At 44.2% G+C, this 24,872-nt stretch overlaps 1 long non-coding RNA gene across 1 annotated transcript in view; it reads right to left on the bottom strand.

Moving 5' to 3' along the window:
- Positions 1-1,577: 1,577 nt before the first annotated feature.
- LOC149873181 (uncharacterized) overlaps positions 1,578-24,872 on the bottom strand; it is a 103,304-nt gene continuing 80,009 nt past the window's right edge. Inside the window, exons 2-4 of the long non-coding RNA XR_016441455.1 lie at positions 15,565-15,768; positions 10,907-11,054; positions 1,578-9,607 (exon numbers count right to left, since the gene is read on the bottom strand). This is a non-coding gene — a long non-coding RNA (uncharacterized LOC149873181). The remainder of the gene's footprint in view (positions 9,608-10,906; positions 11,055-15,564; positions 15,769-24,872) is intronic.

Below are 24,872 nucleotides of genomic sequence, written 5' to 3'. Positions count from 1 at the left end.
TCTGAACTTCTCAGCTATCATACTTACACATTCATAGTTTCATAGGGTCGGAAGGGACCTGAGCAGATCATCTAGTCCAACCCCCTGCCATGGCAGGAAAGAATACTGGGGTCAAATGACCCCAGCAAGATGTTCATCTAACCTCCTCTTAAACACCCCCCAGGTAGGAGCCTGCACCACTTCTCTTGGAAGCTGGTTCTAGACCCTAGCCGCCCTGACTGTGAAGTAGTGCCTCCTGATATCTAACCTAAACCTACCCTCTGCCAGCTTGTGACCGTTATTCCTGGTCACTCCTGGCGGTGCTCGGGGAAACAGTGACTTCCCCAATGCCTGCTGATCCCCCCTGACTAGTTTATAACAGGCCACAAGATCCCCCCTCAGCCTTCTCTTTTGGAGGCTGAACAGGTTCAGGTCCCACAGCCTCTCCTCATAGGGCCTGCCCTGTTGTCCCCTGATCATACGAGTGGCCTTCCTCTGGACCCTCTCCATGCTGTCGACATCCCTCTTGAAGTGCGGCGCCCAAAACTGGACACAATACTCCAGCTGCGGCCTGACCAGTGCTGCATAGAGGGGGAGGATCACCTCCTTGGACCTGCTCGAGATGCATCTGCGGATGCATGCCAAGGTGCGGTTTGGCCTTCCTTACTGCTTCTCCACACTGCCAGCCCATGTTCATCTTGGAGTCAATGATGACCCCCAGATCCCTTTCCGCCTCCATGCTGACAAGAGGGGAGTTCCCTAACCTGTAGGTATGGTGCCAATTGTTCCTCCCCAGGTGCATCACCTTGCACTTGTCTGTGTTGAAACACATCCTATTCTCGTCCGCCCACCCTTGTAACCTGTCTAGGTCTGATTGTAGCCTGTTGCATCCTTCCAACGTTCCCACGTCCCCTAACATCTTAGTGTCATCAGCAAATTTGAAAAGGGTGCTTTTTACCCCCTCGTCCAAATCGCTGATGAAGATGTTGAACAGTGCGGGCCCGAGGACCGAGCCCTGCGGAACCCCACTGCCCACGTCCTTCCAGGCTGAGAAGGACCCATCCACTACCACCCTCTGGGTGCAGCCCTCCAGCCAGTTGGCAGCCCATTTGAGTGTGTGGGTGTCTACACTACAGCCCCCCAATTTCTTGATGAGAACAGGGTGAGAGACAGTGTCAAAAGCCAGGAAGATTATATCCACTGCTACCCCTGCGTCTAATGATCTGGTGATCTGATCATAAAAGGCCACCAGGTTGGTCTGACAGGACCTGCCACTGATGAACCCATGTTGGTTGCCCCTAAGCAAGCAGTCTCCTGCTGGCCCATGCTGGATGTGTGCCAGCATAATTTTCTTGAACAGTTTGCCTAGGATCGAGGTAAGACTAACCGGCCTATAGTTTCCCGGGTCTTCCTTCCTGCCTTTTTTGAAGATGGGGACCACGTTGGCCCTCTTCCAGTCCTCCGGTACCTCACCAGAGCACCACGAGTGCTCGTAAAGCCGTGCCAGGGGACTTGCAATGACCTCAGCCAGTTCCTTTAGAACTCTAGGGTGGAGATCATCCGAGCCGGCTGACTTGAATATGTCCAACCCCTCCAGAAGCTCCCTAACTAAATCCTTGCTAACCCATGGCCCAGGTGTGGCCCCCGGGGCCTTCATAATTTCTTTCTCAAGAAAGGTAATTATCTTGCAACTGAGGCAGTCTCCACAAGGCCTCTCTCACTGCACCCAAACCCAGAACCTCTCACACTGCAAGCTGAATAGCAGCTAAGTTATGTTATTCAAACATAGTGCTTCTAGGTGATTTGAAGAGTGAGCCTAGGAGTGCTCAGCTCCCACCTTTCCCTGAGGTCTGTGCTTCCCTCTAGGTGCTAAGTCCAGCAACACCCTAGCAGCCATGAAAAGCAAGCAGGCAGAGCTGCCACAGTGGGGCTACTCAGGTTGCCATTTTAAACACCTAATTCAGCTGCTTTGCTGACTGCTCACCAGCATGGCTGCATGGTTACCAGAGCTGCCTTGCAACCGGGGACAATAACATTCCCAGAGTTTAAAACTGGTAATGCCTGGCCATGAAGTGAAAAGTAGGAAGCTGGGGAACTTTAGAAACAGCATGAGTCCTGGATTTCTCCCCAGCTAACTTCTAGGTACCTACATACTTGAACTTTTCTGCATGTGCATTGCCTGAATCCGTGAATGTGCATGTCCCTGGGGCCACAGAGAACCTCTTCCTATCCAGATGTTCTTTGTTGTGGCATCTGTATCCAACTAGTGTCCTGTCTGTGCCTCTGGTTACTGTACCTTGTAGACTTTGGGCTTTGCCTTGGTCCCATTAAAAAGTAGTCTGTTGGAGTGTCAGTGATGTGGGGAGAGCCACAGGGAAGAGAGTGGAGGGAAGAGCTTGTGGTTTCTTTCCTGTCTGACTGGGGAGCCTGTGCTGATTGGCAGCTGTCTGTAGCGCAGCACAGGAAACTGCTTAATGCGTATCTGATTCTTTTCCCTCCCTGGGTTCCTGGGACCCTGAAATATTTGAAGTATTGTTGTTGAAGGTTATAACTTATAACTGTTTCATGGCAGTACTGTCCTGTTGTCTGCCCTCCCTCCCTCCTTCCCTTGCATGGGCTCATGTACCTCCCAGGTAGCTGAGAAACTCTCAGACAGAGAGCTAAGGGCAGAAGTGTAACTTGGGGAAGGGGAGCAATTCGAAGTGGGCACCAGAATGGCAGCTTCCAGGGAACCTGAATTTCTGTTACCACCACTGCTGAAGCCATAGCTGCGGGAGCTGGCCCTGAGGCAGCATGAGTCCACTTCCACAGCAGCACCTGCACAAGGAGGTAAGATCTCACTCCCTACCCCATGCCACCCAGGGCACCAACATTTAAAGTTACACCTCTGACCAGGGGGCTCAGTTGCCACCACAGTTGTTCTTCATGTGTTCTTCAGTTTCATTTAAGGTGACTTATAGCCATGATTTGAGCTGGCAGCATGTTGAATCTATAAAAAAGAAATATCACATATTCATGTGCATTTGCTGTACATGAAACTGTAGATCTGCTCCCCCTGCTATTTTTCTTCCTCTTCCCTCTCTGTAGAATCACTTGTTCCTCCACTGTCTGTAAGCAATTTGCTCAGCTTATGAGCTATGGTAACTCTTGCCTGAGTATGCACTATCCCCAGGTAGCTATGCTAAGACAGTTGACACCTGTCTTAAGAGCCATTATGATGAGATTTTCACATGGAGATGGGTCTACCTACATCCTTGGTTAACATTTCAGTGCACGGGGCTTCCTTTCTTTTTTCACACCCTGGTAACAAGGTATTTAGCAGGATTTTCAGATTCACTGGACTTTGAGAGGTTGTGCTGTGAGTACTTCTCCTATGGCCTGTGAACTTGCAGCCTCTGGGCAATCAACTATGTGCCTTAGCACCTGTACTACCCCAGCACCCAATGCATAGTACTGAACTGTCCTTGTACTTCTAACCGTGGCCAGTTCCTAGCATGCCACAAATTAAGCCTTACATCTTCCCCGAGTGCCACTCTGATTCCCCTACCTGATCTATTGCTCTGCTCTGTGTTCCCTGCCTGTCTGGACTAAAGCAACTGGTTTGCCCACCCAAGGCTGTGCCAGGAACTTCCTTGTGTCTCTTTGTATAGCATGTATGGGATTTGTAGCTTACATCACTCCCATTCTTTTGTACCTAACTCACCCCAGTCCCAGAAACCTAAGCACCTAACTCCAGACTGAGAAGCCCACTGGGCATCTGCATGCTTAGAGTTAGTTGGTACAACACCTTAAACTCTTTGTGAATTTAATCACAAGACAACGCCCAGGTGTAGTGTTATAAGGCTAGCCCTAATTAGGGTGGAGTAATAGCAGAATGTAGTTCATTTGCAGGCTGTTTGCAGGACTCTACTTGCCATTATAAAACACTCTTTCCAGAAGTTAGTTAATAGGGGGGATTTAATTAAATGGGGCAGGGGCATTCCCCCAGGAATGTATTTGCCTAGGGATGGAGTTTTAGAGGGGGTTTCTCAGTGAGGCATTCCCCAGATCTATTTCCCTAACAACATTTATTTTCATAGTGGCGTTTCCCTTTCAACGGACTGAAGAGTCAAAATCAGAGTTTCCTCACCCTTCCACCCCTCATCCCCTGGGAGAGAAAGAACTAATTTACAGAATGATGCTTCTGCTCAGACTGAGAGGACTATTCTGTTTTCATATAACTTGTACTGCATTGAGCAGGATACAGACATTTCACTAATATGGCTATTGTAGTGGAATTGTTGGATGTATCCCTTACTCCATATATACTAAATGAAGTAAAATAGAGAACAGAGACTGGCTTCTACTGTATAAATATAGACTGCAGTTAGCCAATAGGCACTGTTAATCTTTTTGGTGTATACAGAGATTGTCTAGTCCAGGGGTAGCCAACCTGTGGCACACATGCTACAAGTGGCATGGGCATCTTCTGGTATGGCACCTCAGAGAGGGAGCACACCGTGCAGCAGGAGATAGGGGAGGGATCAGAAAGCAGAGCAGCAGATCAGGTAGGGAGCACAGGGCAAGGAGCAGAAAACAGCATCATTATCAGGCAGGGAACACAGAGCAGAGAGCAGAGCAATAGATCAGGTAGGGGAATCAGAGTGGCACTCGGGGAAGATGTAAGTCTTAATTTGTGGCATGCTTGCCAGAAAGATTGGCCCTCACTGGTCTAGTCATTGATTAAAACAAAGGCAGCTTCATTTCTTAAGACTCATTTTGATATTAACCTCTATTTTTCTCTATCTTCAGTTTTCCCCTCTATAAAGCAAGGTTTAAAAACCTCTGCCTGCTTCAAAATGTGTTTAAAATTGCTGAGCTGTGTTGATATCTTAAATGAGAGCCATAGAGTAGTACAAAGGGGGCTTATTAAAATCTAGAAAGTCAGTGTTGCTCCTTTTAACTCTGTTATTTTCCTGGAGTCTCAGAGATACCCTATGATGAGCCCTGATCCCCCTCAGTTTCATCTAAGTTTAACCCCACTGTTCAGCTGGACAACTGGACTCCCTGTAGAGCAGGGGTTAGATAGGAATAACATGTATCCTCCAAAGTACTCTTTAAAGCTATGCCTACTTGTACTCCCAAACTAAGATGATGAACCCACAGAGTTTATACAGCTGACCTTAATCTCATCATCCCTTTCCTTCCTTGTCTTCTCTGGCAGATGTGCGCAGTGTAATCCTCACAATCATGCTGAAAATTGAATCAGTTATGGTGAATTCAGAGTGATGCTGTGCTCTACCAACAGTTGCAATAAGGGAGTTCATAGCCCAAATATTGAGTGTTCCTCTCACTCAGTGTTCACAGAATGAATGACATGTCTCAATAGCTGTACAGCTGATTACAGCTGGTGATCACCCACACTGTACTTTATTATAATGTCAAAACATGGAAGGTGTCTGGGTTTTTTTGCCAGCCTCTGTAGCCTGGGGCCTGATCTGCTTCCTAAAACCTTATGAGGAAATATTCACCTAACAGTTTCCCTGATGTTGTGACAGGAAGACACTCTTCCTCTGGTATTTATCTGTGGCATTTTATAGAGGTGTTTTTATAGGGTGCTTTGACTGCAGGTTTGAAAGGGGGAGCAAAGTAGATGATCTTTTGGCCTCTTTGGGATGGCCCCGGAAGTCCCTTCTGGTCTTTGGTTCCTATATGCCCATGTTGCTGACTCCCTACTCTGCAAAATGATTGCAGCTGGAGAAGAGTCCCCATTTGTCACACTGTTAAGGCTGGTACCAGAAGAGGGCGGTGCAGGACAACAAAAACCAAAGCCCTGGCCAATTCAGTCTAATAGTTGTGGTTCCAAACCTTTTGCTAGAACCCCACATTGCATGGGATTAATGAGTCCCCTTGCCCCATGTTAGCAACATCTTTCTTTATTTCTATCCATTTCCACTTTCCTGTCCTCCTCTCTGCCCACCCCCCCCCCATTAGATTTTGCTCCTCTCATTCCCTCTCTCTCTGTTATTTCATTTACCAAGAAGATTGCATGCTGTTCAAAGGGAGTAGACATCCCCAGTTATCCTCATGCTCAGGTCTGAGCTGAAGGCTCTCTGGGTTGGGGAATGACGGGTTGAACACTATAATTGCAGGGAGGGGAAGCAAGTAGCTTTTGAGGAACCACCTGCCTAGTATGAGCACATTGGCTGTAGTATTAGAAGTTATTAGGTAAATCTGAGGTCACACATAGCCCTCCCCTCCCACCAAAGCTTCTGTTTCCTGATGCACCTATATTGCTATAGTTAACAGGCTACAATTTTTAACATGGAGCACCCTTAACTATGGATATATGCATATCACAAAACTCTCCTGATTAAACATATGCCCCTATCATGGGTGGATCTAAGATTTTGAAAAGTGGGGTACAGGTGGTGTGGTACATCATCACATATAACACAGCACATTTTTCTCCACTTAAAGACAAACTAGATGCTTTACTAATATGCTAGGGGGCTAGTACTATATTATTCAGTTTAAGATTATAGAAAAACCTCCTATAACTACTGTAATGTGCACTAATTTGCTAGATTATATATAAAGTTTTTAAAAATACAATAAACTAGGCAAAATAGTCAAAAGATATTGTGTCAATAGTCCTGTAGTCATTATAGTTAAATACACATCTCTTATCCAGATTCATAAAACAAAGCCTTCCTGAGCACCTTGACCATGCCTCCAATACTTCACTGTCAGTCATTTCTACACCTGAGTTAATATTCTACACCTGCTGCCTGAATAGCAATGCCACTGCCCCTCCCAGGCAGATGATTTTAAAGTTTAAGTGGAGCAGGAATCAAAGGGGAGCACAACTGCAGTAGGGCACCCCCACTGGATCTGCCCCTATGATCCATGCCCCAATCAAGTGACACCACTTTGAAAACTTGGCTGCTTCTCTTGCCTGACTGTGCCTTTTGGTTTCCATGGAAGAGCTGAAAGCTGAAGTCGCTGGATACTGGATATATGCCTGAATAACTCTTTTTTACTAAGACTCTTTGCTTTATCTTACTTGTCAGGACCTATGGGGCAGGGTGTAAAAAAAACAAGATGTGGAGTGACAGAAATGGTTTAGAATATCAGAAACCATTTATCTTCATTTCCCCAAGTAGATGAGAGTCTGCTTCCCTCATAACCTAACAGAGGGTAAGCAGATTTTCTGGCCATCAAACCGGAACAGGCAGTCCCTATGGGAGATCTTCCTTTAACGACAGTTTCCCTGTAGTTGTTTCCACTGTGCAGCTGTAGGTGTTTTCCTTTCCATATGAAAATACCATAGTCATCTCAAAGCTTTTTCTTTCAGGCCCACAGAAAGAGAGTCAGGCAGAATCTTTTCGTAAACTAGTATGTCTATGCACTGTAGTTTGCAACCAACTTCTGGCTAAAAATGTCTCTGGTAATTTGGTAATTTACTCCCCAAGCCAAATTAAGATGCTTTATTTCTGTCCCTTTAAAGTGTTGTTGCTTTAAATGAAAAAAAATTCCTCTAGATGTCTTTGAAGACAGGACCACTGTGAGAATTTCTGAACCCTAAAGATGTGCAAGTCCGAGGCCCTCTCTTACCTCAGTGTATTCAGATGCCTAGTTTTGTTTTGATGAATGAAACAAATCTTACAACCTCTTTGGGGCTGTTCTACAGAAGACTGAAGGACATTACATTACAAAGGAGAGATGAGGGAAACTGAAAACATGGAAACAATGTGTTTCTTTTAAGAACATTTTTATACATTCAGCTCTGAACAACATTTGGGGTCCTGAAGAACAGTAGGCACATCTACATGGGATGGTAACTGCGCAGTAGCTAATACTGTGCAGTAGCGCATAATAGCACAAACAACGCTAATATGCTACTGCCCAATATTATTAGGCTACTGTGCAGCAGCATCACTAAAAAGGCATTTGCAGGCCACAAGTACTAAATAAATGCACAGTAATCACTGTGCAGTAGCGGTTCATGTAGATGCGCCTAGTGACTATGAAGGCTAAAGATACACAGGCATGAAAATCTTCACTCTAACTATGCTTATGCAGTACATACATGTCAAGTGTGGTTTGCAGAAGTTCAAACAGGTTCCATTTAGTTACATTTCCAGCAGTTTAAATTTTGGATTTGGGAAAAATCTGGGTTGGAATGTATGCCTCTTGTAACAATAGTAACTAATCAGATAAAGACTGATTATTTTTTTCAGTCAACAAGGAATTTTTTTCTTTAAATAATACAAGCTTTGTTTCTAAAACTGCTATTTCTCTTATTCACTTTAAAACCACCCAGCCCCTACTTCCTGGTTATATGCTCCAGAATTTAAAGAAACAGAGCCTACTGCCTCCTAGTAATCTCATAAATTCGGTCTGGCGTACTTCTGGCATGGCAAGTTCAATGGGAAGCACAGTTCTTACCTTGTACTGTTATGTAGAGGTATGTGAAGCAAGGCCATATCTATCTCCAGGAGCGCCCTTAGCAAAAATCTATGGCTTCTTCTATCAATGCAGTAAAGCCAGTTATCTTCTTTGTGGCTGGTCTCTCTCATTCCTCTAGGGATGCATTCCCACAGAATTGAGTCAGCTGGATCCTAATTTCAGGGGAGCCATTTCCCAAATCAAGACACTTCCACACATGTATTGGTACAGGCAAGAGCACAAATCTAAAGAGTATTCTGTATGGAAATCCCCACTACTCTACTCCAAAGCCCTCTTCTCTTTTCCTAAATAGGTTGGGGTTGGTCTGAGGTTTGACAAAGTTTTGGAGCCATGGATCTGAATACCACTGAACTTTGATGACATTTGGATTCTTATGGGCCTGATGGTCCCCTCCCCCAGGAAAACTGACAGGAAGTTTCAACAGGAGGAACTCTCTGCAGAGTTCCCTCACTGTTCACGCGTGTAATCTCCAGGTCACAAATGCCATGGATCTTGCAGGATCTAGTCCTCTGTGTTGACTGTACAGCTTCTAAAATCCAAATATTCCAGTTTGACCCTAGTGAAATAATGCTCTTGTAGCATTTCTTGATGCAGCTGGCCTAGAACTATCCTCATAAAGAGTTCCCCACAAAAACATTCCAACTTGTATCTGAACCTAATTTGCACAAAATGAACTATTCCAACCAGGAGGTCTTACAACACCTTCAGCTATCCTGTGAAACATGAATTTCAATTTCCACCCAAGAGAAATTTTGCAACCTTTGCATTCTCCTATGCCTGAAGAAGGGTGAGCATGCCCAAAAGCTTCCAAATAACGAAGTGTTTTTGCAAATATCTAATTGGCCTAATAAAAGTTATCACCTCTGCCACAAGTTCTGATTCCTTTTGCCTGTAGACCAATATGGCTACAACTTATATACCCCAACAAACATGGGCACAAAAGCAAGGTAAGAACAGCCCAGAATTGAATTAGGTTATGTTTCCTATATCCTACTTCTGCAAACTTCTCACTTGACATAATAACTGCCCAACCGTTCCCTACCACATAGAATCCTGGACATTTGGACACTTCTCTGAGAGGTTTTGGAGGAAGAGAGAACAGTGGCATGAAGGAAGCTGACTGTTTTTCTCTAGGAGGGAAGGTCATATGCCCTCTTTTTGCAGATCATGATGAATTCTATGCAGAGTAAAAGAGACAAGTAACATAAAGTGTTTTGTTTAGCAATATTCATCTTCCTTATCTCTACTACTAGTATTAGCACTTATCTACATGCAGGGATACAGTTTTTTAAAAGTGGGAAGCACCCCTTCCCTCCCCCCTGGGGATGTCAGGACAAGCTGCAGGAGCAGCAGCCAAGGACTTTTTTAAGTCCCCAAATCAGGTAAAAAATGCTCCCTCTAGGCTCTTGGCACCCCCTACACTCCCCTGCATGCTTAACATTTTTTTTCCTTCCTTTCCTTTCCCTTCCCATTCCCTGCGGCTGTCCCCAGTTGCCAGGGGGTGGAGGAAGCTTCAGAGCCACTCCTTTCATGGGCAATGACAGCAGCAGCAGCAACTTCTTTCTCTCTGAGTTTGCTAGAAGGCTGGTGTGAAACACTCAGGGGGACTAGGCAGGAAGAGGGAACCCACCTGCCACCACCACTGCCATTGTCCCAGCTGAGCCTGGCTCCCTGCATAGCCTGGCTGCAGCAGGACAGGAGTGGCTCTAGAGCTTGCCCCTCACTGAGAGAGACAGAAACACCAGTGACAGTGACAGTGACAGTGGCAGCGGCAGTGGCAGGTGGGGCAGAAGAGGGATAGGAGTGGAAGAGAGGGGATGTGCCACTGAGCATAGAGGGGAAGGAACAGAGTGGGATTCTTACCTAATTCAGGGACTTAAAATAGTCCTCAACTGCTGTTGCCATGAAATGGTCTGAAAAGGTGGTGCAGCCATACCACTGCACCCCCTCTGAATCTTCCCTTCCTACCTATGCATCTTTACACATGGTTTTTAAATATAGAAGTATAAATGGTAAATGGTTCTGCAGAACCATGTATCTTGGATAGACCAGTGTTATTATCTCAATACCTCAGTTCCCTTCATGGTACTTTAGCACTAACATGGTCACTGAATGCTCCCAGAGGAATGGAGATCCAGAATTGGCTTTGAACTCTACAGCTCTGAACCGGAGTGCACTACTAGTTCATCGAAGGTACTAATCAAAAGTTACTATGAAGGACACTGAAAGTTATGTGCACATGTCTATATTTACTAAAGGCACTGTCTCATAAGTACCTTAAGATAAAACCTTTGAAAAATTAGAGAAACACTGAACAGTGAGGTGTCTTGTATTAGCAGGATGCAACTAGTGACACATGAATGTCAACTGTTAGGAGTTTGGGTTTGGGGAAATGCCTACACAGCTAGGAGAGTTTATCCAAAGATTCCTATAGGCCCTTGAATTACTCCCACACCAACTACCCTTCTCTACCTACCTCTTGTGTAACACACCTCCAGCTACTTCTCTGGTCTTCTATCATTGAAATCTTTTGCCAGGGAATGATCAGACCATTTTCTCTTCCTTTGTTGAATTGGGCTTTCATCCAGACACAGTTTGAGAAAATGCTTTCTCCAGTAGTCATTCTAGAGAAAAAAATGTAGGGAAGCAATAACTTGAATAACTTTTCTTAATTATACTCATGCCCATTCTTTAAGGATACTTCATTGAAAGCCCTCCCTTGGTGGTTTGCTATGGCTGCCAGAATGTCCGATGTATCTTGCTACTCCTGTTTCGCAGCCTCTGATTTGTAGTGCAGACCAAAAAGCTGCATCGTAAGTGACTATATATTGGTGCAGGCTGTTGTTACATGACCACATATAATAGTGGAAAAGAGGCTTTATTTCTATCTTCTTTGTTTTGAGTGGCTAAGCTTCCCACGCAACACAGAACTTCCAGCAATGTTGCCAACAAATTAACTCAGCTTTCATTGTTTAAGAACACATCTGCATTACAAAATGTTATCGAATTCAAATGTGATTTGCAATCCATTGAATTGGTATCAAGAGGTTAACCAGGTCTGAGTGCTCATGTAGACCAGTGGTCAACACTGTGTCAGCTAGTGCTGGTTAAACCCTGAACCAGCTAAATATATCAATTGAGTGCTGCTGTTCAGGCATTCTAAGATAAATGGTCCATAGACCCAAGTTTTTCCTCCATCTCCTTAGAGCCCACTTACCTAAGATTAGCACAAGGCTCTGACACCTACCTCGTCCACTCTGTGAACCAAACATTTCTATATTGTCATGAAATGTGATAGTTTTTAGTTTTGATAAGCAACGGAGTGCTATGGTCTTCCAACAAAACAGATCATCGACACAAAATGATCTGAAACAACAGCTTTCATCAGGCTATCAAATTGTCATTCCTAAGAAGTCTGAAGGTAATTTTTTTTATATAAAATTTGCTAGCAAGACAGCAATGAACACAAGATAGTCAACGTTCTAATAAAATAGTAATGCTGCAAGCTCAGCGACTCATAAAACATTTACAATCTTCAGCTAGTAAAGTGCAAACAAGAGATTTAAACACTGCTGCTGTTAGATGGATAGAAACATGTCAGAAGATGAGCTCGAAGATTATTCCTCACAGGCTAGACTGAGGTTCATTAACTGCCTATTGGTGTTCTTATTTTCTGTAATATGCATGGAGATGATCGTGGGTCTGACAGTAATCTGCATCCAACTGGAGGGCCTTGTGGCAACATGGTGGAGCAACTCATGGTGGGGTAACTACTATAAAATACCACAAGATTGCAACCTCCAGAGTAAGGTGAGTATAGGGAACCTCACAACCCTAGTCTCCACTGCTCTGTGGGTACCCCTTGGTTGAAGAAAGGCTAAGGGACGTCACCCTGATAGTAAAGCGTCCTCACTGAGGTGTTAGGCAGTCAGCAGCAGTTATTATCTGTTAGTCTCTGGCAGAAGCTACGACCGTCAAGGCACTGAATGTCAAGACTCGGTTGGGCCTTTGGATTCTGTCTCAGTGGTCTAAAGGAACGGTAGGTCTTGGGCAGCTTCCACTCCTCCATACTCTTGCTTAGGTGTATGTGTGAAGGTCTTGGTCTGATGGTCACAGGACTCCATACAAGCAGATTCATCAGGAACCTGACTAGACCTCTTACACGCACACCATGATCCAGAGGATCGACAGTTGCCTACTACACTGAAGAAACATGGAAACACATCTGAAACAAACCAAAGCTTTAACAAATAAGTGAAGTCTTATGTGTCACTGTCCATCCTGTTGGGCTTCTAGTTTATAGTATAGTAAGTGAAACCCCTGCAAGTACTGAGAAATGAAACCCTGGCTGTGAAAACAAAGCTGTACTTATTTCCCCTCATTTTTTCTCTTTAGCTTATAAACTGTTTTGCCAGTATTGCCAATGCACCCTGAAGCTGCTATCCTTACAGTCCAACACTTAAATACTGATCCTACAAAATCTGTTTATTTTAAATACCATCCTGCGGCTGGTTAATCAAACAGTTTTGAAGGTTTTTACATAGTTAGCAAATATACTTTCATTGAAGTCAATGTGACTAGTTACATACTTTAAATCAGGGGTTGCAAACATGGCCAGTGAGTCAAATCCAACCCACTGACTTGAGTCATCCTGCTCTGGCTCTGCCCTCAGTGGATGAACTTCTGCTCATGGTCCTGGTGGAGCTGCTCATGTCCCTGCAAAAGCCAGGGGTCAGGCTGCCTTTATGGATCTCTGACCATGGACATAGAGCCTCTGCTCTCATTTGGGCATTGGCTCCTGCCATGGGAAGCCCTGACACTAGGGCCAGAGCCCCAAAGCCCAGGCTCTGGCCACAGTGGTGCAAGGTCTCACATATACATGCACAACTCACAGAGTCCCTGCAGGGCTACTTTCTCTCCTTCTCTCTCAGACACACACACATACTTCATGTGACCCTATGGGGTAGAAGGCTGGCTGCTATCATGGGCAGTGCTGGAGTTTCTTCCCACAGTGTCACCAGGGCTGGCAGCACAAGAGCAAGGGTACAGCCTATGGATTCCTGAAAAGGAAGGAATGCAACCCTCCAACCGATTTGACACCTCTGCTTTAAGTTATTCACTTGTGTCAGTGTTTGTAGGACTAAGAGCCTTTGCCTTTATAAGACAGCATGGGGGGCTCCCCAGTGTGCTCAGCAGCAGACCCAGAACTGGACCAGAAGCACCGGGGAGCACGTAGGCCTCCTCCCCCCCACCAGCTCAGTGACTGGTGCCTCTTGGGGCTGGTGGGGCACCCTGTGGGTTCACCGCCAAGCACATGGAGGGCCCCCCCCCACTCCTGTGGAACGCTCCATGCACCCCAGCATCACAGCCTTCACAAGCCATGCCTGCTACCTCAAGGTATGTAGAAAAAACTTTTAAAGCTGTGTCTATGTCCGAATCACTGATTCTCCAAATCAGCACTGAATCTTCAGATTCAGCCGAATCGAATCAGGGACAGTGATCTGAATCAACAAATCGAATCACTGTCCCTGATTCAGGTCAAATCCGAATCTGAATTGAATAGGGCCCGCTTCACACACCCTTACTGGCTAGTGGACCTTGCTCATGAATTCAGACTACTGGTGCATGCTGGTGGGGTCAGGAAGGAATTTCCTTCCAGGTCAAATTGTCAAGTACAGGAGACACTTGCTATTCATGGAAGATCCATTCTGGTGATCCCCACGAATGGTGAAATCCGTGAATACTGACGGGACTCCCCATCAGACACCACAGCCGCCCCCTGCTCCCTCCCCATGAGAAGCTGGAAGCACAGGGCTCCCCCACAGTGCCTGGGGACTGACTGCGGCTGCCTCTGGGGGTGAAGATGCTGCTACCACTGCTGCCTCCCTCCCCATCCCTGGCTCACTCTCTACCTGTCCAGCTCTATTCTCCGCTCCACTTTCCCCAGCTCTGCCCTCCCCTGCCCTGTGCAACACTCCATGACTGCTTACACAGAGGCAGGAGCTTGGTGCAGCACCAGAGGGAACTGCGGCGGTGCTCGCCCTGATCCACTGCATTGGTGCAGCACACCATGAATATTCAAATCTGCGACTAGTGGATTCGCGAATAGTGAGGGTTTCCTGTATAACTGGATTTTGTATGTTTGTTTTGCATTCCTCTTTGACGTGATGAGTGGCCTACTTCTTAGGATCATCTGAATATGCCAACTCTACATTGGCAGTATTGGTGGTAGCCTTATTTCTCTGCTCTCCTCCAATGGCATTTAGTAGGTCCTGGTTCAAGTGCTTTCATGGGTGTGGTATGCAAAAAGAGCTGGAGTGAAAATTTTTATGGATAGTCTTGGACAAAGGGCAGCCTACCAATACAGGGCTTGGGATGTTGTAGAATTGTAGAAAATGAATCTTAGAAGCACTCTCAGGAGGTCATCAAGTCCAACCCCCTGCTCAAAGCAGGACCAGGCCCAACTATATCATCCCAGTCAAGGCTTTGTCTATCCAGGTCTTAAAACCCTCCAAGGGTGGACAGTCCACAACCTCTCTGGATAGCCTGATTCAGTGCTTTACTACCCTCCTAAAGAGAAAGTTTTTCCTAATATCTAACCTAAACTTTCCTGGATGCAACTTGAGACCACCATTCTTTGTTCTGTTATCTGCCACCACTGAGAGCAGTCTAGCTCCATCCTCTTTGGAGTCATCCTTCAGATAGTTGAAAGCTGCTATCAAATCCCCTTATTGTCCACTGTAATCCCCAGGCCCTTTTCTGCAGAGCTGCTGCTTAGCCAGTCAGACCCCAGTCTGTACCAGTGCATGGGACAGTTCTGTCCTAAGTCTAGTTGCACTTGTCCTTATTGAACCTCATAAGATTTGGTTCAGACCTTTAATTTGTCAAGGTCTTTCTGAATCCTAACCCTAACCTCCAGTGTATCTACTACTCCTCCCAGCTTAGTGTCATTTGCAAGCTTGCTGAGGGTGCACTCACCCCATCTTCCAGATCATTGATGAAGATATTGAACAAAACTGCCTTCAGGACCAACCCCTGGGGCATCCAACTTGAAACCAGCTGCCAAATACACATTGTGCCACTGATTGTTATCCTCTAAGCCTGCCAATCCAGACAGTTCTCTCTCCACCTTACCTTCCATTCATTCAACCCATACTTCCTTAGCTTGCTTGCAAGAATGTTGTGGGAGACCGTATCAAAAGCCTTGCTGAAATCAAGGTATATCGCATCCACTGCTCTCCTTGCATCCATAGAGCCAGTCATCTCATCATCAAAGGCAATCAGGTTGGTCATGCATGACTTACTGCTACTGAATCCATCCCTTCCAATCTTCAGTTCCTTTAAAATAAAAAGGAAGTTAGGAAGATTCTGAGCATATGAGACTGATAGCTAGTGCTGGTTCAAAATTTTGCAAAAGATGTTTTTAATCACAGATGCCAAAGTGATGCAATTAAAACATCAAAATGTTGTTTCCATAAGGTTAAAGGAAGCAGGCGTGGTGCAGTAAAGCAAAAAGATTAGCTAAAGTTATAAAGCAAGGCAAAAACAATAATTACAATGTAGTGTAAGGCAATAAAATTCAAAATGACTTTGGCAGTCTTAGAGCTATGACCAACCCAGTTGCTTTTAGGAGTCATAACACTAAGGTAAAGGAGAATATCAGTAACTGCATACCAACATACACATTTAGTGCTAGAAGCATCTGAGTAGTGGATACTGTTGAATAGCTTCTGAACTGCAGAAACAGATTTTGAAAGTAAAGGATAGTGGAGACTATAATACTAGCATTCCACAAATGAAATATCTGCGGTGGCTAGAGGAGGAGAAACAGGAAAATTTCAAAGGCACAAAGAGAAATGATATGTCCAAATCCCAGTGAAAGCCAATGAAGTCAAACAGTTCACTCTCTTTTATGTTTTTAAATATATGCTTCTAGTCATCTCCATGAAAAAAAAATTACAGTAAAGAAATGTAGACAATAAACTAATGGGCATAAAATTTGACTGAAGAATCTGTGTTATGTAAGATGGCTAAAAATGGCAAAAAGTAATTTTGATGCAAAAAATAGATTTTCATCAAAAATTAACATTTTTCATGCTATTTTCCCTCTCTAGCCTAGAAACTGAACATTCAGTCTTTTTTTAATCAGCTTTAGGTTTTTATAAAGCAGAATCTCTTACAATAAAAATAAAGAAAACAGATGACTGGAAATAGTTTTCTAAATTTGCACTGTCCTTGGGGAAAGAAAACTTGGAAAGCTTCCTATTTAAGTGAAAACAAACAAGGGAGCTCCCTAGAATTTTTAAAAAATATTTCATAAAAAGGTTTTAACAAGCTCTACTAAAGAAACCTATCATGGCAGAACAAAACATAATAGGAAATCATTTATTAAAGTGGTTTTGTTATTTTTGTTAATTGTGTCATGCAGGTGTTGTCTCTTGGAACTAAATCTTGACATTACTGCTTTCTCTGAACTTCTAAATCTATTGTAGACTGAATGAAAGGCAACATAGTTAAAACTCAATCCAGACTGATAACCAGAAGAATTTTCTGAATATTTTCATATGTCTGTTCATGCATGCGATTTAGGACTACAACTGTGGGAGAAACACGTACCCAAGTCAGCAGGTTGCACACGCTAGCAAATGTGACAAGGACCAAAATGGTTAGTATTAGATCAGTTTTATGGGAAAAATCTGCATCAACTTTGCTTCATAAATCTGTGGCTTTTGTCCCATCTAAACTAGACTAGTAAAATGTGCTTCTTACTTGTCTTTCCTTGGAGCTGAACAATACTTATAGAATGCCTAGAAGAAGAAAAACAGAGTTGCAACACTCAGGCCTCATTATCTACAGGGTGCAACAAAATTTGAAAAAACCCAAGGTTTAGTGGTAACCCCAATTTAGGTGCTGATACAAACTCAGATATGCCAACCAGCATGTGTTTACATATTTTGCTGACTTGAAGCCCTAACTCTCAAATATTTGAGTTCTCATTGGGTTGTTGACTGGTAGCTAAAAATATCTTCATGCTTGCACCCCTGCTCCTGCTGTTTTTTTTTTTTATCCAGGCTCCTAGTTTAAAGCAACAATCTCCTAGATGATGTCAGCTAAAGGGAAGTTAAAGATTTCCTTCTTGCACTCCTCTTCAATATTAAGATTTTTTCCATTTCCATTCCCAGTCTTTCCTATTTCTAGTGCAATAACAACATGCTGCCTCACCACTGCCACTCATATTCACAGTGCTAACTGATGTGCAAGCTTGTAATAGCATGAGCATTTTTATTTCTCTTAGGCACCTAATGGAAAGTACCCAGGTACAAACAAATACTCGGTACAAATAACCAACAAAGCAAATATACAGACAAAATGAACCAAAGAAACTGGTATAAGAGTTATGTCATCCAAAATAGCTTTAAATGAAACTGAAGATAGGTATGAGACAAAGGACATATAGGGCTCATTGACACATGTGCTTTACTATGGAGTTGCCTTGTTAGCTCCTCAGTAAAGCATAACTGTTGACACAAGCACCTGTATTAGGGCACAGTAGGTTAACTAACTCTGCTGTAGGATAGTACTGTCTGGGACAAGTACCACCCCACAGCGGAGAAGCTATGTGTGTCAAAACGTACATATAGATGGTGACCAGGACTGGTTGGGTCCCGAGGGTGCTACAGTGCAGGGGCTACCTGCCAGTTAGCCCCACACTTCAGCACTCTCATGCTTCTACCATCCCCTCCACAGCACATTGATCCAGGGTGGAACAGCTCTGGGCTGACAGGGGATCAGCCTGCCAGCCCAGGGCTGCCCTGCCCCAGCTCAACGTGCTCCAGTTGTGGGTTCACATGCAAAAACTGCACCCAGGAGCAATAAACTCCAGCATGAACTGCATTGGACCTTATTGCTACATGCTAATTGCACATGCACATGCATCTATGCCCAACCTTTGTTCCTAATGGGGTTTTGTTTGCTTTTCAGATGACTGTGACTGGTAAAGTTAGCCAATGGATGCCGCATTAAGCTTGGATGAGAACACTTCTGTTAGTGTCTCTCAACTCTGGAATCAGGAAAGAAAAACAAAACTACTTGCTTTTGAAGTTATGCCAGGAAAAAACTGTGAACGTTATGAGAAAAATCTCATGTACATGGCATAGAAAGTGTTTATGTGAGTGAATCACAAAGGTTTGGAGGCTCTGGAGGCCCAATTCTGGTTAAGAGCCACAACGTGAGGTACCAAATAAACGTGCATTAGGCTGCCCTAATGCACAGTAGCAAAAGCATGTGACTTTTTAGCAATCCTTAATGCACAGTAGTCTATTTTAGGGCTGTGCAAAGCTTTGGTTGCTGATTTGGCAAAGATTTGGCACGATTCGGTGGCTAAATCTCCAAATCTGAATTGAATCAGGAGACCCTTTAATCTCTCCGAATTGAATCAAAACCTTCTGAATCAATTCGGAGAGATTCGGAGATAGACACAGCTTTAAATGTTTTTTCTACATATCTCAAGGTATTGTGAATGCTGTAATGCTGGGGTGGGTGGAGCATCCCACAGGAGCACAGAGAGGTCCCCAGTGTGCTTGGCAGCAGACCCAGAAGTGGACCAGAAGCACTTCTGGTCCACTTGTGGTTCCCCCCAGCTCGGCAACTAGTGCCTCTTGGGTCTGGGGGGCACCCAGGGTCCCCCCACAGCTGATCACCTAGGTGGGGAGGCATGGGGGGTGCCTCCCAGCATGCTCCCTGGTGGACCCAGAAGTGGATCAGAAGTATTTTCAGTCCACATCTGGGTTCACTGCTGAGCATGCAGGCCCCCCCTCCACCATCCCCCGTGCTCCTGTGGGATGCTCTATCTGTCCCAGCATTGCAGTGTTCACAAGCTGCGCTGGTACCTCAAGGTATTTAAAAAAAACATTGAAAGCTGTGTCTATGACCGAATCGGATCACTGTCCCTGATTTGGGCCAAATCTGAACTGAATAGGGCCCTTTTCACACACCCCTAGTCTATTTTACTGCATATTACCCATGGTTTTTTATGTGATGCTTTACTGCACAGTAAAATAGGCTACTGCTAAAGTGCACACGTAGATGTGTCCAATGCCCATTTAAATCTTACAGTGAGTATTAAGAGACAAAGAGGCTGTGGGCTGGCTCTCTTCAGAGGATGAACTTCACTCATAATGCTTAGCTAACTTACTCCAGTTACAGCACAGGACTCAGCACTGAGATACCCAGGGTGAAATCCTGGCCCTGCTGAAGTCAGCAAGAGATCTCCCATTTACTTTGCACGTGGTTGGACAACACAATTCTTTGCGTCCCTTCCAACTCAGTGATTCGAACCCTGCACTTACTGGGCAGCTTCACATGTGCTTCAGGATGGGAAGGGGCTCTTGGGAGCTGCTCTAATTAAAGTGTCCACAGAGCATCATGTAATCAGTGTCCTGTGCTTCAGAATGGCAGTGGGTGTGCTTTAACTAAACAAACCTCATTCAATGAGCTTCAGTTAAAGTGTCCTTGCTGCCATTCTGAAGTACAGGGATGCTGAATACATGTGATGCTGAGGCTGCTGAAACGTGCTAATTAGCACACATCGGAGTAGGTGTTGGGCATGTATATAGGTGCCCATTGTGCCTAGAAGAGTGTGGTCCTGGACTATGACTATGTTCCTTAGGTCTTATAGTAACACTACTACCAGTAATGCTGATAATAAATATGCAATGATAACTGTTGTATTGGAAGTTGTGTTATAATTCCCACAAATGTAGGCTACTTTGCAAGCTTTTCTTTAAGCCTTGATTCTATATAGACTGAAAATATTTAGCTTTTTTTTATTTGCCATTTCTCAGAGCTTCCACTTCAATTCAAAGATGTGTGTGGAAGGAAATCACAAAAATACATTTTTAAAAATAAACTTCCAAAATGGATTTCATTTTGACCCACATACTAAGTTTAGGCAGATTCTCATTTTATCCCATCTTGCGTTTTTGTAATTCTAAAAGACAGATTTAACACACTCAGTATCCTGCATTTTTCTCTGTAAATTCGAGTGCCATATGTGAGGTGCCATGTTGCAACAGAAACAGGAAAGACTGGGAAAGGAAATAGAAAATTGTTTAAAAGGGTACATTGTGGTGTACAAAGCAAAACTGGCATGGACATTAGGGAGGGTTATGCATGAGCAAGGAGGGCAGGATCAATTAAAAATCTCATGGCCAGAGACCACCTTTCTCCCTTATGTTCCACTTCAGTCCCTAAGGTCAGCTAAGAGCAACCTCCTGCAAGTACCATCTGTGTTGATTTTTACAGTAAGCCACAGTAAGCCTTTTTTCAGGAAAAGTGGCATATAAATCAAAAATAAATAAATAAATAACATAAATAACAAACTAAATAAATATCTGTGTGAGATTTTGTCTCTCTGCTTTGCTTCAAATATTTTAAACCTTATTTCAAAGGCTTTGCAATGGCTAAAGTCGGAAACAATATATCTTGCTGTTAATTCATATTATTTTATTGAAGAATTGTTATCTGTATATTATGTACAACACAAAAAGTGATGGAAAGTTCTAGTATAGATCATGCTGCACTAACTCTAATTTTATCATATGAGAGCCTTCTTCAAATCCCATTTAAGTAAAAGGGAATTTTTGTGTTGACTTCAGGCCTGTGATGTGTATAACAGCTTTTCATGTTGCTGGCTTATCTTGTGCTTAGAAGAGAAAGATACCTGTGTAATTATCTCCTTAGTGAGGCTGCATAAAACTTCTGTTGCATTTAATTCAACACAAAACAATTTCTATATTTCATGTCGTGGGCTAGATTGAAAATGGAGATAGTTCATCAACACTGATCTGTGATATAAAAAGAGCTGAGAAGCCAAGGGTATGAGAGTGCATAAAAATGTTTTGTGTCCTGACCAGTACATTGCTTAAAAAAATTTTACAATCAGCCCCAATTGTTCATTCTTCCCATGCAGAAGATACTCACATATTCATTTTTAAAAGGGCAAATCAACCATAATTCAGTTTATAAACTGTGAAGCTGGTTGCGAATGTCTGGATGAATATTCATTAGAATCTCTTAATCTGCCATCGACTGTGATTCATTAGGCATATGTAAATATCACTCACTTTAATTGCCCCTAAACTGACTTAACATAATATTGTCATTAGCAAATTATTAGTTATTTGTGTAACTAATGGTACATTATGGTGTACACGTTAAATCGCCAAATATATGATTACAATTATGATGATGTTTTATGCTGGGTGCTTTCTAAACTATTTGATGAAATATAATGGAGTCGAATCAAATCTGGTATGTTAATAAGTTTTTTTTACACCTTGCTTACTGCTGTAATACACAAGCCATTTACCCTATCCACAGCTTTGATGGTTTATGGATTGCCTTCACTTTCTTTTCCATATCAAAGGCCGTATTGACTTTCACATGGCTACTTACCCCTTGTTTTACCTAATGAACTCAGTCCCAGTTAATTATTGGCCAAAGTGACCTAGGTTTCTGGGATATGACCTTTTAACTGAATGGCCTGTGCGGGGGGTTGGGGGGAGGGGGCGGGCAGATAAAATGGACTGTGCACTGCAGTACAATAAATTAATGGCATTTTATATGGAAGCTTTAGTTGATTCATGCTGGAGCCTTATTTAATTTCCTCCAATTCCTGATAACCTTCTTGGGTGCCATATATGCACATTTTTTAAACTCATTGGGGTTTTTTAGGAGAGGGAGTCTTATTTTGGTTATTGGATTCATTGACGCTTCAGCATTCCTAATGGTTACAAATCACCCATGTGGCTTGGAAAAATGAATGCAAAGCTGAAGAAATGAAGGCAAAGTTTGAAATTAACATTTTTTAAAGTTTTTTGATTGTCAGACTGATAATGCTAGAAATATGTTTGTGCAGAATGAATTAATCGTGTCCTCAAAGGCTTTTAGTAGGTTCTGTTCCTACATGCTAGTACATTTATGGGACTGTTGATGTTTATAGACCCAAGAAATTAAAAAAGGGCAATTTCCCATTTCCATTCTTGATAACCCTTTAAATTAAGGCACCATTTATTCTATCAGGATGGATATAATAAGACAGCTGCTGTGTGTGTTAAAAACTGAGTGTGTATTAATATACATTTATTGAGAACTAAAGAAAATTAAAATGTAATGAATATAGATCCAGTTGCAAATTAATACAAGGTCTCCAAAGGAATATACAGGGTAACCAAATGGTACTCAGATAATATATAGCAGGGGTTCCCAACCTTTTTATGTTGAGGACTGGCAAGCTGTGGACCGGAAGTAACTGACGACTGGCAAACTACAGACTATCAGTGACCGGCATTCTGTGGGCAGGCAGCCAACCCTTTTTTATACTCAGTTACTGCTTTTTATACTCAGTATAAAAAAGGGTTGGCTTCCTGCCCACAGCATGCCAGTCACTTACAGTCCACAGTTTGCCAGTCCACAGTTTGCTTGTTTGTGGTCACTTCTGGTCTGGCAGCCAGCCCTCCTGCGGACCGGCAAACAACCGGGCCGTGGACCAGGGTTGGGAACCCCTGATATATAATGATTAGGGCTGTCAAACAATTTAAAATTTTGATCATGATTAGTAGCACAATAAAATTAGTTGCAATTAATTGTGATTTTAATCACACAGCTAACTACTCAAAATTATGTGCAGAAAAATGGAAAATTATGCAAAATTATGAAGGTACTTTGTATAGTTGGGGGGTGGGGATGGGGGTGGAGTGTGTGTGTAGGGGGGAATTTATGAAGGTGTGGGGGGCTGTATGTGTGGGACGGTGGTTTGGAGCCCGGGGAGGTTGGGGGGGTCCTCACATGCCCTGCCAGGATGTGGAGTACTGTGGATCAGAAGTGAAGGGCAGCAGCAGGGCTGAGGGAGCTGTGGCTTGGGAGGGAGGAGCAGACACACATACCACCCAGTAGGTAAGTCTGTGGAGGGGAGGGGTGGGGGGAGAGAGAAGGGATGTGGGGGAGCAGATCGAGGCCCCCATGGTGAAGGAGGGAGGGAGTGGGGCAGAGGCAGGGGTTGGGTGAATGGGGCCCGGGGGCTTGGGCTGATCATGGGATGGAGCTTGTCCAGGGGCACAGGGGGGGTGGGGATTGCTGCCACTGCATGCACCCCCAGGGGAGGCATGCAGGCACATGCTCCCCAGGATTTGTGTGAGAGGCAGAGGCGGGCTGCCTGCTGCAGGCTGCAGCTTTGCACCTTTCTGCCTTTGCCCTAGGAGTTGCATGAGGCCATGATGTGCCTCCTGCCACCGGGTAGGCAGGGAATGCACAGCCAGTACGTAGCTCCTGGGGCAAAAGCAGCAGGGTGGGCACCCCATCTCTGCATGAACAAATCTGGGGGGCACATGTCTTCCATGACTCCCCTAAGAGTGCGCACAGCTGTGGGGAGCCACAGCAACCCCCCCGCACCTCTGGATGAGCTGTCCATGGTTCTGTCCCATGACCTGCCCCTGCCCTGGGGCCCCATTCATCCAGCCCCTGCCTCTGCCCCTGACACTACCCCACTCCCTCCCTCACTGTGGGGACCTCAGTCTGGCCTCTGTCCATTCCCTCTCCCCCCTGCACCTTCCCTCTGCAGACTTACCCGCTGAGCGCTGCTCTACACGCCACCGGGCTGTGTTCCTGGCTGTCTGCAGGCTGCAGCTGCTCATCTATGCCTGTGCCTGTGCGTGCCTGCTCCCCCCTGCCACGCTGCACCCACATGGAGCCTGAAACCGTGCTGCCACCTGTGTCCCACTGCGTGGCCCAGAGGTGGCGGTGATGGTGGCAGAGTGGAGCCCAGCTGTGGGCTCCAAAACTACATGCATGATTAACACATTAAAAAAATTAACACAAGAACTAAGTAACACATTAATCATGCACGTTAACTGTGATTAACTGACAGCCCAAATAGCAATGGTTTAGGTCAGCCTTTCTGCTAATTCAAACTTCACTGAAGTCAACACAGCTCTGCTAACTTGTGCCAGTTGAGAATCTGATACTCCAAACTAAATTAGACATTTATTTTAACTTAAATAGGCACTCTTGTACTGCAAACAGCTATCTTTGTTGGAAATGGGGTATCTATTATTCTCACATCTCTTTGGTTTCCCTCTTTTCTATCAATACTCTAGCAAAGGACTTTAATGGAACAAATTTCTATTCTACATCTGATCCAAAACCTGATAAAAAAGAGTCTTTCCACGGCCATATGAAGAAATTACTTTGTGGTATGCTAGTGGGGAAAGCTACTTCACATTTAGCATCAGATAACAGCGTAGAGTTGAACAGTTACCACAGAAAAGCTGAAGCAGTCTAAGCTTTCCCTTTAACTTACCTCACAGTAACTAGTTCAGGTGCCCATCACCTAAGTATGTGATTTGATTTAGTTAAATCAGCATAAATGCCTGTGTAGTTTTTAT

This window comes from Crocodylus siamensis, chromosome 1 (assembly GCF_052110815.1).
Source record: "Crocodylus siamensis isolate JL-2025a chromosome 1, ASM5211081v1, whole genome shotgun sequence".
NCBI lineage: Eukaryota > Metazoa > Chordata > Crocodylia > Crocodylidae > Crocodylus > Crocodylus siamensis.
The sequence above is the reverse complement of the archived record's forward strand: the minus strand, read 5'-3'. Positions and strand labels throughout refer to the sequence as shown.